Source organism: Thunnus maccoyii, chromosome 20 (genome assembly GCF_910596095.1).
Source record: "Thunnus maccoyii chromosome 20, fThuMac1.1, whole genome shotgun sequence".
Lineage (NCBI taxonomy): Eukaryota > Metazoa > Chordata > Actinopteri > Scombriformes > Scombridae > Thunnus > Thunnus maccoyii.
This window is the reverse complement of record NC_056552.1, coordinates 21,190,870-21,204,187: the sequence shown is the minus strand read 5'-3', so window position 1 is coordinate 21,204,187 and position 13,318 is coordinate 21,190,870. Positions and strand designations below refer to the sequence as shown.

At 39.9% G+C, this 13,318-nt stretch overlaps 2 long non-coding RNA genes across 2 annotated transcripts in view; one reads left to right on the top strand and one right to left on the bottom strand.

The window, feature by feature from the left end:
• Positions 1-6,208, top strand: part of LOC121886832 — a 124,250-nt gene extending 118,042 nt beyond the window's left edge. The window contains exons 9-10 of the long non-coding RNA XR_006092862.1: positions 4,933-4,965; positions 5,097-6,208. This is a non-coding gene — a long non-coding RNA (uncharacterized LOC121886832). The remainder of the gene's footprint in view (positions 1-4,932; positions 4,966-5,096) is intronic.
• An 87-nt stretch (positions 6,209-6,295) lies between these two features.
• LOC121886834 lies at positions 6,296-7,583 on the bottom strand. The gene is made up of 3 exons (XR_006092864.1): positions 7,500-7,583; positions 7,022-7,403; positions 6,296-6,917 (listed from the first exon to the last, which is right to left on the bottom strand). It is a non-coding gene; the product is annotated as an uncharacterized LOC121886834 (long non-coding RNA).
• Between the last annotated feature and the right edge of the window lie 5,735 nt (positions 7,584-13,318).

Genomic DNA, 13,318 nt, shown 5'->3' with positions numbered 1-13,318 from the left:
CTGAGTTATTTGTGTACATAGCTTATCTTATGGAGAAAATGGACCTTGCTTTCATGTTAAAGTGTTGAGCATGTGCCTCAGACGACTTTTAATATGTAAGGACTCTGTATGTTTTGTAGTTTTCATGTGCTACTGCCAATATGGCCTCTAATTTATCTTTCGATTTGCTAAACTAATGCTGTTTGAGAGCACTCATTGCCCTCTGTTCACTATTACCTGTGCACTAATCCTCTCCTCTGTGGCTATCCGTGGAAAAGTATTTAAAGAGTCATCAAAGATTGATTTTCCATCCAACATCAGATTTTGTGTTTCGCAGCAGCTTAGCTGAGGTTTATGAGTCTTTTATGTAGTCATGTGCACCAGATTTGATAACATATCATTTTGTTGTTGAATGTGGGACAAGATAAATAGCTGTCATTTTTACAGGATACATGGGGAAATCTGTGGTTTGAATTTCCTTGGCCGACTATAGCAGTCGCCATGACAACCAGGAAATGTTTTCATTAAAAGACAACACTGTGGTTTTTCATCTTTTTTCTTTCTTTGCTGTTACAGTGTGTGTAAACGCATGTGCACCCTTGTGTGGGCTTGTGTTTGGGTGTGATGTGTGCACATGCTATCCATTCCCAGGTATTTGTACGTGGGGCGCCACACTGACCAAACAAACCTGTCGAGGGAGACGTGTGACGGAACGTCCATATGTAAACCTGATCCTCTGTTTGCAGGAGAAGCCAAACAGGCTGTGTTAACCATCCACTCTGATGTTATCTGAGAGAATCTGATCTCAGTCTGTGGTGGATGGGGGAATGTGGTTCAGCTTGACAGAGGTATCCCAGCCACACACAGCGAGTCTGACATACAGGAGGGACACTGGCAGCTACAGTTTATTATTTTCTTTATTCAGTCATATATGTGAAATGAAGGGTAGCGTAAAGGATTGAGGACGGCAATATGGAAACGAGATTCACTGGTTGAGATCTGGTGGAAATTAGGTGGAAACTACATTTGGATTGACGAAAGATTACAAGCTCGCCAAGATCACACAAAACTGGGTCCTGAGCTGTTTTTTTCCCCATTCAGTTCAATGATATACTAAATGTAACTTAACATAGAAACCAAATATAACAATCATACAGGTGTATGTAATGGCCACCTGTTTAAATAATTTCAATTTAGTTATAGAGAAATCAGTTTTGTTTGTCATGGCGGATGGGTTAATACTACAATCCCCATGACTCATCCACCGTTGCTATGGAGAAGAACCCAGTCAGAGGTGCAGATCAAAGGTGTAGTAAAATCTAAATGTTAAAGTTGTAAAAATTGATTAAACCCGCAGATTGTAAAAAGTTTTCTCAGCGCTGTAATCTCTAGATCTCACCCACTATTAGTACTGCATGTCACAGACTTTTTAAGCCACATTGTAAACTTTTTCTTTTGTTTTTTTTTAGAGAACTGGATCAACAAATGTTATGCAGATTGCCATGAAATTTGGTACTTATAGTATTGTATTATAGTATTGATAAATCATCAATAGATGGATTAGCACACAATTTTGACATTCAAGGTTCCCAGATGATGTTTGAGTGAAATGCCTCAACAACTATTAGATGGATTGGCATGGAACTTGGTACACACACCCACGTCCTCCACATGATAAACTGTAATAACTTTGGTAATTTCCTGACTTGGTATCTTGCATCATTAAATTTGTCCGGTTGAGAAAAAGTAATGACTCTTCATCAACCTCAACTGTTCTTTGTGTCTGCTAATTAGCAAATGATAGCCTAAACTAGGATAGTGAACAACATTATACTTACTAAAGGTCAGCATGTTAGCATTGTCACTGGGAGCATGTGAGTGTGATGATGTTAGCATTTAACTCAAAGCACCACTGCGCCTACATGCTATTTCACAGGGCCACTAGAATGAATGTAGACTCTTTGCTCTCGTAGTAAAATTCCTCAAAACTGTGTTTTACTATACAGAAATCTTTCTTTGAAATTCAGAAAAAAGGACTGACTGATGTTTGTTCTACTTTCTTGAGTTCAGAGTCTAGTCTAAGACAGCCTATCTAGTATAATCCTCACACTATTCTAATTATTTCATATCAATAAATATGACAGAGGTAGAACCAAATAGGGAGCCATTCAAAGGCCTGGCCATTTTTTGGATGTCACACTTCCACAATTAGTTGGTTTTGGTGGTGCGTGAAACAAACAAACATCAACAACAACTACATAGAAAAACAGAGGAGGTTTCCAAGAACTCCAACTAAACCACACCAGGCTGAGAGGAGCAGGGCAGCACACTCCAGACTCAGGTAGCAATGGTTTACAGAAGGAGCAGAATGCCTGTTTGTTTAAGGCTGTCGGTTATGGAGCGTGACCAAACAGACTCTTAACCACATTCCTTCTTTCTTTCTCTCTCTCTCTCTTCCCTGCTCACACTCTCGGTCGGCCCCTGTCTCTCTGAAAAGCGGGTACATCCACACTGCAGTCCTTCATGTTTGTTTCCAAACTGCTCACATCATATCATACCTGATGACTTTGTATGACTAGTCCTTTCTGTTGTGAGTAAATTATATCTCGGACAATGACTGAGTGGCGTTGAAATGACAAAAAACAAACAAAAGATCATATCTGCTTTTCCAGTCCGTTTCAAAAGCACAACCGTAAATTACAGCGATATCTGTCAGTACAATACCTGAAGCATAAAAACCCACAAAATACTGCACTGCCTCTAATGTGTGCTAACCGTCAACACCAGCCAAGTCTTTACAGTATGTTATGTCTCCTTTTGCTTAAAATTAGTGCTTTTAAAACTGCCGTGGCACATCAAGTATGACAACCAATTTTGTTATGGTTACAAATTCCAGTTGCCTTGGAACCTTATACCAACAGATAATAACAACAAATAATAATTAATGAAAATGTCTTCAAGCAGTTTTTGCTGCAATCAAGATAGAAACACTTGGATTGTGAATGTAGTTCCATGAATGCCATTACAATCATAGAATTTAACATTAGTTTCACATATATACTTTTACTGTAATTCTAATTACTTTTCCCACAATATCCTGTAAAAAAAAGTATATCATAGGCTTTATTTTTCATAATATTACCATCAATTTGTCATCTTTCAACTGCAAAATTTATGCCGTCCACTCTTTGAAGAATCAGGTTTAGGTGTACTTACTTTATTTAAGGTTAAAATGTGTTATTTTGCATAGGGTGAAATGTTGTGTTACGACAATTCCGCTCATGGTTTTGCTTACTGTTTTGTCAAAAACCACCCTGGTTGAGTCTACACTGTCCAGTCCTGTTTGTACAAATTAAACAAAAATTCCTAATACATTTTGGTGTCATCAAGATGTAGTAAACTTTACTCTGAAGAATAAAAAGACATTTGAATTCATGGAAGCACCAAAGAAGACATGCAGTAGGTAAATACTGGTGAGTCCATGTGATTTTTGTTTACAAGTCCAGGTTGACTTGTATTAAAGTGGCGTGAACCTAAAAATACCCCGAAATGTAAAACAAGCAGTGGTCCAACCAACAGACCAGCATTGCCGCTAGCGTGGCTAAAAAAGGGGATTGGGGTGATTTTATCATCCCATGTCCCTGACCATGTGCCTCCACAGGTTGGTACATGACTTAATCCAGTGGTATAAGCCACTGTAACCTAGTGTTTCACCACTGTTTTGTGAAGCAGCACTGCTGTTGCTACAGCTGATCCCTTGTTACTGAACCCACGTAATACCATGTAATATTATGTCTTTGTACGCTCGCTGCAGCTCAGCGGTCGCATTTGATTCACTTGTTTTCCACACTGCACCGTGCCAGCGCTATGGTTAGCAGCAGAGCGCTCTCGAGGGGCATGACTCTCTTTGGTTTTGGACCTGAGCAGACTTACTTCCATTTAATGAGGCCCGTCTTTAAAAATGAGAGACAGAGAAAGAGAGTGAGAGAAACATATCCTTCGCTCTGTTCTGTCTGAACAGCTGCATCTGTGGTTTTATCCTCTGATGGTGCTGTGGTTTTGGGAGTTGTGCCCTTTAGACAATCTACCTCTGCTCTGATGTTTGGAGAGAGAGAGAGAGAGAGAGAATGAGATACACATCGTTGGCACAAAGTAACATGGACTCTTGCAGAATGATTGATAGCACATAATTAAAACACAAAATGGCACTTGGTTAAGTAACTTACTGTGAGACCATAGTTGACCAAATGGCAAACACTTATTCAAACCAAATCATTAATAATTAAGAAATATGGCATTATGAACTTTATGCAATGATTCTATCCCCAAAATGGACATAGAACATTTTGAATTATAACAGCTCAAGTGCTAAATGGCAACAGGCTTCGCCACAGTAACCAAAACACCATGCAACATTTAGTCTCCACTACTGCCTGTGCCAGAACGTCTCAGCGCAGGACTGATACCCAAGACCAGACACATGCAGGAGAGCAGCATGGAGAAATCATCATGAGAGAAAAAGAGGAGGACTTGGAGGAGATGAGAGAAGTAATAAAACTGAAACGTGGTGTCGCAGCCAGGGCTTGTGGTTAGGCTGAGGTATAGGCATTGAAAACAAATTTAGTGAGCGCATTTCGTGAGTGTGAGGCTTGACGTAGCATTGCTGTGTTGGATATCTGTCTAAAAACAACCAACTTATCAACCCAACTACTGCAAAGAAAAAAACTACAACTCCTAGTGCTATTACTTTATGTCACTGTGTGGTTCATAGTTAGTAATGATACCTTATGGCAGTATGTTTTTTTTGTGGTGGTACAATACTGTACGGCTCTTTATGAATTTTAAATAGCACTTTGTAGTTCTCTGTGGTACAGTTTATGGGTTACTTGTGGTATTTTGTGGTATTCTTTGTTGCTCTGTGGTGACTTTCTCTTCCTTTATTTTTCTTCACAGGGCTGCTTTTCCATTGGTCAGGTGCATTGAAAGGTTTGTATCCACTTGGCTTTGGTAGTGTGTGTGTGTGTGTGTGTGTGTGTGTGTGTGTGTGTGCATATCTACCGTATAACCTAGTCAGATGCCAGTTTTTCTAAACTGACACTTATCTCTTCATAATAAAGGCCAATCATCTAACCTCCCACTTGCAGCTGGTGGACAAACAGAGGAAGAAGAAGACAAAAGCGTAACAAGAGGAAAACAACAGATAAAAGATAGAAAGAAGCTCAAACAGAATGAAGGAGTGCGGGAAGGGAGAGACGTACATATGGAGTCAAGGACAGACAGACAAACAGATAAAGGGAGGAGAGGAAGTACGTCTCACTGTTAGTCCACAGCAGGGACTTGTGTAGCCTTGGCATGCGATGTTATCAGGGGCAGGAGTCAACCTTTTTTTTACCTTTCAGTCTTTCTTTACCACTCTTTTGTCCATGCTATGTTGCTACTGTGTTAAGGCCCAGTCACACCAGCATCTAAAATGATGAGAATTCACTGTGGAATTGATTTATTTCTATGGAATTGCCACAATAAGTGGATATGCACACAGGGTTGAAGTTAGTCCGTGCAAATCTTTCACATCAAGTTCAACTTTGGTGAACTTTGACATGGGAGGTCGCACTTTTCACCAATAACAAACCGTCTAACAGCTAGGTTCCATCAAAATCCAACTTTTAACCAAGTTTCCAGGAAATCAGCAAACGATAAATCTAATTAACGCATTTCCATCCACTATTTGTTAAGTCTATTTCCATTGAACTTTGTCGCATTTCACTTTTATCAATATGCTGTTTGTCTGTGTTTTCACTCACATTTTTTTTATGCACAAATTAAAAATGCTAAGAAAAACAAGTGCAGAATCAGAGAAAGCTTATAGCTTATTAGCTTTGTTGTATCATGCACTTTTATTTAACTCTGTTCTACCAGAGTATAAGTGCTCCACAAGACAAGCATGTGGTGTAGGCAGTTAAGTGACACAAGTCTAGAATATACGTTTCTTAAAGATATTGTGTGAATCTATCATCACATTAGTCACACAGCTAGCTAAAATTGCTGGCAAGCTAACTAGCTTGGAGAGTTATGGTAATTAAATAGGACTTGCATGTTCCCTGCTGGCTAAGTTGTTAGCTACAGTAGTTCATCAACTACTACACGCACATTTCTAGCATCATTTATTTAGCAAGGATGCACAGATGAACTTTGCTGTATGTGCCCTAGCCTTTCCCTGCAAATCATTTTGTCCTGAAATACAGTAAACACCTGTTAAAAGATACTCTCAGTATCTTAACTGAGGTACTCCTGAGCTTCAAATTCAAGAATGGTTCCCTTTTAGGTTGTGCAGTATGTTTGTTTATTGTGTACCATTTGAAATAGGATTTCTCTCTGTATTAATACAGGTTCAATGTAGAATATCATCATTGAAAGAACTTTTTGTGTTTTAGCAAAATCATGTTCAGCAACGTCTTTTCCTTCTGGTAATATCAAAACATGGAAAATAGTAATTTCTCACCATTGATCATATATGTCATTCTACATATTTGAATGATCACTCCTACGTCATTGACACCGGAAACTTCATGTAATTCACGGGGAGGTTGGCAGGATGACGAGTGAGCAGCGAGTCCCGTGGGACGCTGGGTTAACCACTAACAACCAGAGGCTTTCCAATGCCAACCATGCAGCGCTTAAAACAGCCACTTCACCAGCACAATGATGGACATATGGTGCCAGACGGGAGTGCCTCACTAGCTGGGCAGCCACCAATATTCATTGTTCACACATATGAAAGGCAAAAGGGAACGGACAGCTCCAAGAAAATCTATTATGGAGTGGTATTAAAGAAAACACACTTGGAAAATACTCAAGGACAAGCGAAAAACATTCCCTTTTTCCATCCTTTTTCTGTCTCCGTCAGCCTCCTTTTCCTTTATCTCTCTATCCAAAAACAGCTGGGAACACAGTGGAGTGAAAGAAAAAGAGAGAGAAAGTGAAGCCATGTCTCAGTAAGAGCACCGCTCAAGTTCATAATCAGCCAAATCAAGTTTATACTTACTGACGGGCTGTTCCACTGAAAGCTGTGCTCCCTGCCAGGGGTGTGTGGGTGAGTTCGAGCCAGCGCGACAATAAAAACCATTGTTGCGTTTGTTTAGACAGCTCGTCCAAATCCGACCCTCCCCTTTGGAGCAAATGCCCAGGTTTGTCGTCCCAATAATGGCACCTAATTTGTACGGAAGTCGAGAGAAATCAGAGTAAAGCAAAATCTGAAAAACGGCCACCTTATTTCCCCTTGCTTGCCTCCTGTTGTCATATATTAAAGGTTTTTATCCTTGGACCCTGAGACTGGTGGTGATTTAAGTGTTGCTGAAACAGAGTGACACTGAAGAGCTGTTGTTTGCCAGGGAAGTGTCTGAGCTGTTTTAACGGGTTTGCTGTCCCTATGTTGTACACATCGAGGGGAAAGGGAAGGCAATTAGAAGAGGTGAGAACGAACCAGAGTAGAATATATTATCTGATCGCAGATTAAAACATACCTGGATGAACTCATACTCCTCTTGCACCCACATCCTTTCCTCTCTTTGTCTAATCAGCCCACTGGATCCCATTTTCCCTCTCTCTCTGTCATCCATCCACATGCCCATGCCAGCTGTAAGGAACTGACAGGGCAGCAAGTGGAGTGGGATTTTCCCAGAAACATTAGCCTCTCTGAGGACAAGGTGAGATTGGCGGGCAGGATGACTATCTGTCTAGCTGTCCGTCTGGGTCAGTCTCGCCGTCAGTCCTGCGCCACTTGGCTTCAAACCTCCACTGCAAACTCATATTCATCATCAAGATATATGAGATGGCTCTTCATAGCAGGCTGAAAGAAGAAGATGAATAGGATGAGGATAAAAATGACTCTGACACAAAAAAAGAAACTTTCCGTTTGTCTTCCAGCCCATTTCTCTCACATATTCCCTTTTTCCCATCCTATAAACAATGGCACTGAGTCACTGCAAGTCGTGACCCTTCTCTGCCAGGCCAAGTGTTTAAGTCCCTGGGATCAACAAGGTGAGCAAAAAAGCCTGCTTAGACTATTACCTATTTCAGTCAAATCACAAGTCACAGAATTTTCCTTCAATTATCCACGTCTACATGACAGCTCTGAAGTAATTTTTGTGTTAAAGTAACTGGTTTTGATGTGTTTCTCTGAGAGGTGCAGTGCACAAATAGAACGGCTGACAAAAACAAATTGATAAATTACTAAAACATGAGAATTGTTCAAAATTGCTAGATCCAAACAGAGCATATGAAGCGTCAGTCCCGAAATGTCTGATATCCAATTTAGGTTTGTGGTCACGAGGAGCACAAGGCAACAAAGGTGTTGATGGGGATGTTAAAGCGTCCAGTCATTCAAAAAACAGGGTAATTTGGCATTTGTAATAAAAGGGGAAGATGCTTTTGCCCTCCTGTCTTTCTCTACTGCACACACCTGCTCTCAGGGTTTAGGTTGACAGTTTCTTTGCAGCAACCTTTTCTTAACGTGTATGTATTCATTAAACATAAGAATTTTGGATAAAATCCTCCAACTGATGAGATATTCAGTTGGAGGATTTGGGGGTTCCTTACTAAAACAGAAGGTGCTGCAGATACAAAGAATATATGGTTTCACCCATGTTTCTCTGTTTTTTTTTTTTATATATATATATTTTCTCTATTTCTAGATATGAGCAGCAGAGAAGCTCCATGCTTATCTCTGTTTGCTCACTTTTTAGCTTCCTTTTCTTCTATTTCACAAGCCTCTTCTACCTCACATGTGTTTTGCGCACCACCGCTTTTTTTTTTTTTTTTTTTTTTTTGCTTTAATCCCTGCTACAAACAGGTTTGATTAGTTGTTTGGTTAACCTTCGTTTTGACATACATTGGGCTGCAGCCTTTTCCACCGATCCAACACCTTGGACCAGCTTTACTCATACTGTGTAGGCATGTTTGGTTATCATCTCGTTTCACAAATAACAGTGTGGCCTTGAGCAGACACATGACAAATTGAGGATCATCTGGGATCTGAACTTGGGACAAACCCCAAAACAGAATAAACTTACAGGGCTGTAACAAGAGTGTAAGTTCTTATATTCAGGTGCAGGGTTGTTTTTTAGATTTGTAAAGTGTTTTTTTTTTTAGTTGACAATAACAGAATAGAGAAATGAGTGATTTAAAATATACAAATCTGGGTTAACAGCAAAGGTAATGTCTGCAATTTCTTTACTCACATGCTGGTTATAACAGACAGTATAGGAGAATATTCACTGACCTCACTGAAGCACAATTGTTCCACAGTTTTCTCACATCCCAACAAAACAAACAGCACTTGTGAGTCACTTTAGCCTGTCATGACCCATCCTCACTGATCCCACTGTTAAAATCCCTGAGCTCAGCAACCTGATAGACCAGACTACGTCAACAAATATTCTCCTGTTTCCATCAAATCTGGGATGAGTTTTCCTTCATCTTTCTGGCGTAAAGCAACATGATCAACGTCAGCGGAATCTACATCAGTTCTCCAAACTTTTAAAGTAGGATGATGAGTTAAACTTTTCAAGGCCTTTCTGAGGCTCTGAAGTTATATCACAAATATTCCAGGAGGCTTCCAACTGTTGTCTAATGTGGGTTACTGTGACACAGGGAATTTGCTTGACTTTAGAGCAACCCATCACCAGGCAAACACATTGATATTGGACAATTTGTTCAATGGCAACATTGAAATTCAACGTTAATCTTGTGGTAATCATCCAATATGGGTGCAATTCTTGGGCATACTGTGTTGTTTAGTCTCCATCCAGCTGGCATACATTTACACAGCTGTTACAGCCCAGTCACTACTCACTACTCTGGGCAACTGAGTCAGTTTTGCCAGATGAGATTGACAAAAAGTCAAAGCCCAGAACCCACCCAATTGTCATAAAAGTAGCAACAAACGAAACGATAAGTTTTCACTCATGCTGATGTTACAAGTGTTTTATCACAGAATTACAGAATGACAATTGGAATAGGAAAAAAGTTTTAATCTCTAAATAATATAATAAACTGAAATAAAGAGTTGGTTGTGTAAAGAGTGCATTGACACAATACAATACATTAAATACAATTTAAAAAATCAATTAAAGTTTGCTTTGACTTTATTGAACATCTTTGACTGATGCGAGGCATCAATGTTAGTTTTCACACACGTCTGTATTATTAAAGGACCAGTGTGCAGGATTTGGTGACATCTAGCATTGAGGTTGCAGATTGCAACCAACTGAATACCGCTCTCCTCACCTACCCCTTCCAAGACATGCAGGAGAACCTACGGTGGCCATAAAACTGTGAAAAGGCCCTCTCTAGAGCCAGTGTTTGGTTTGGCTGTTCTGGACTACTGCAGAAACATGTGGCAGTGCAACATGGCGGACTCCGTGGAAGAGGACCCGCTCTCTATGTAGATATAGAGGTAAGTCTAAGGTAACAAAAACAGAAAGATTCTTATTTTCATGGGATTATACACCATTTAAAACATACTTATGAATATTATATTCCATTTCTGCCAAGTCCGTTCCACTAGATGCCACTAATTTCTGCACACTGGACCTTTAAGTACCAAGTCGGCTATATTGGCACTTTCAATAAAATCTGATTTTCCCACTTGTAATTGCAACTTGGATATTGACGTGAAACCTATTCACAAGTTGGAAACTTGTTATTAACTCTGAAAGGACGCGATCACAGAATCAGCCAACTGAACAGTATCAATCTCAATCTACTTGGAAGAAAGGTATATTCCTTCATATTGGAATGTACAGTAGCTGAACTTTTTGTCTGTGGAGACCACCCAAATTGTACAAGAAGTAGCTTAAATTATTGCAACCTGCCCTAGGGAAATTTTACTTGCCTAAATAAATAGAAAGTATTGTAAGTAATGTTGAAAACCGGGTGGGTGGAAAAACACTCAATCTGGCAACACAGGTCACTGAAACATCTCACTGTGTAGTTTACATCACTGTTCTGTATATAAGTAGGCAATTTCACATTACACACAAAAAAGAAAACTTTTTTTCAAGGAAATAAATACATTTTGAATATCTAAAGAGGCAAGGTAACAGCCTAGGTGAACGTGTGAATTTATTACACTGTAGGACACGTTTTTGACCAAATGATGTATGTGAAATTTCTTCATTTTCCCTGATGGCTTTCTTGACAAACAGGCTCATTGAATTGTCTTCAATGACCCGGGAGCCGCAGTGGAAAATGTATGATAGGTCTTGGCCTCATTTTGTTCTGGTGCCGCTTGGTCCGATGCGGGAGCACACACACTGACAGCCCAGAGAGGTCTCATTTTAAACTGCAGCAGTGACCTCAAAGTTATGGCTATGGGATGTGGGTATGGGCTAATACCCATCATACTAACTATACCCCTGATGGAAAAGTGGCATAGAGAGAGGGAGACGGGGTGACTGTGACATTTGATTTGTTCTGCCATGCTGATACCCCCGCAATCTCATGGTTTACTAAATTACAGCCTTGTGCTCTCTCTCTCTGCTTCATTATCCGTCGCCCACAAACACACACGCATATTTCATTTTTCATTCACACACAATGAGTGATGTAAGAGTTTAGTGACAGAGGAAGAAAGGGTACTGTGGATTTGGGAAAATGTGCAGCTAATACATTCTTTTCAACACCTAAAAAGAACAAAATACAAAATACTGACTTTTAGGACTTGCCATATTTATTTTGAGCTTGGATGTCTGTTGAAACAACTCAATCAGTATAAAAACTTGAAGGCTGCTGTATATTCTAATGCATTTTTGGTCATGTCTGTGTGTAACCAAGCTCTGGTAATAACATAGCTCACCAGCCAAGCTGCCCAGTGACAGCACAAATGCCATTGAGACCAGCCACCAAGCAGGCTCCTGCAAACACTCACAACCATGAACACACACAAACACACACCAGCACTCGGGGACGTAACACGCTCCTGTAGCAAAGGTACATTCTGCTCCTGTGGCGACTTCACAAATAGACTTGTTTTCTTCAAAATATGACATGTGGAAAATATGACATTAAGCCAAGCTACACTCACCACCCTCGGTCCTTTTAACCACACACACACCCACCTACCCACTCATGAAATGAGAGGTTTATGGCAGAAGATAAAGGCAATTTAGCAGGGGCGAGGCTGAGGCGTACACTCTTTAAAGGACGATTTCTTTTGGTGTGTTTACAGACGAAGCCAATAAACACCTTACAGTTCCTCGCCACAAAAGGATTTAGTGGAGAACACTGCACATTTTAAAGCATCCTGTCTGTACTGTGATGAGTCATGACACATTTATAAAGAAGAACCTTTGAAGAACCTTTGAGGCACCTTGTGCAAGGCACCTTTGAGGATTTTTTTAAGCGCTTTCCCTCCTCAGAGTGGACAGGACACTGCGTTCTGTTCCAGGACTATTAGAAGAACAGAGAGTTTCCATCAGCAGTCACACGTCAAGATGCTTTTTATGAGGGCACTGGCTGTGGATTGGTCATCGCTGTTATTTCAAGGATATTGGGTGCCGTTGTGAGGCATTGGAAAGCATGATTAGTGTGTGTGTGCATGTGTGTATGGCCTCTTTGGCCAACACAGCATCTTTCCAACAGAAGCCTTTCCTATTATCATGTTTTTTTAAACTAGTAATCTGCTTTTATTTCTTGCATGGCAACACCTCCTTTAGGTAGGGATTTTGTGCTACAATGTAAAAGATGGTGAAATTTAAATTTAGTGCATAAATTGTAGGTGCTATAATGAACTGGGTTTAGATTAAATTACTGTCTTGTGTGGTGTTCTTCTATTATCTAGTGAATAAAAGGAGCGGCAAAGATGCTGGGCCTCATGCAAGAACTACTGAACAGATTTGTTTTTAAGTGGCACATTTTAAGTGATTTAACAGAACTTGTTTGTCTGAATTTCACACAAGGAAATGACACTTGTTTGACATAAAAATTCTAATTTCGTAATCTGAATGATTTGGGAGTATAAATATATTAAACCAAATCAACTGAAGCTCAGTTGTTTGACATAAACATTATAATTTTGTAATCTGAATGATTTGGGAGTATAAACATATTGCCCAAATCAACTGAAGCTCAATTTACTGGGAAGTTGAAAGGTCTTTGTTTTAAAAATTTTCTTGGAAAAACTACTTTTGCAACACAATTACTACAGTTTAGTAGTTGCTGGAAAATTCTCACATTCCAACATCTGCCTTGGGATCTTCATACAAGACACTGTCCAAGTGAGATGAACATCCTCTATTAAACTACCAGACAGTGTAACATCACCTATAATGGAATGCGTTCT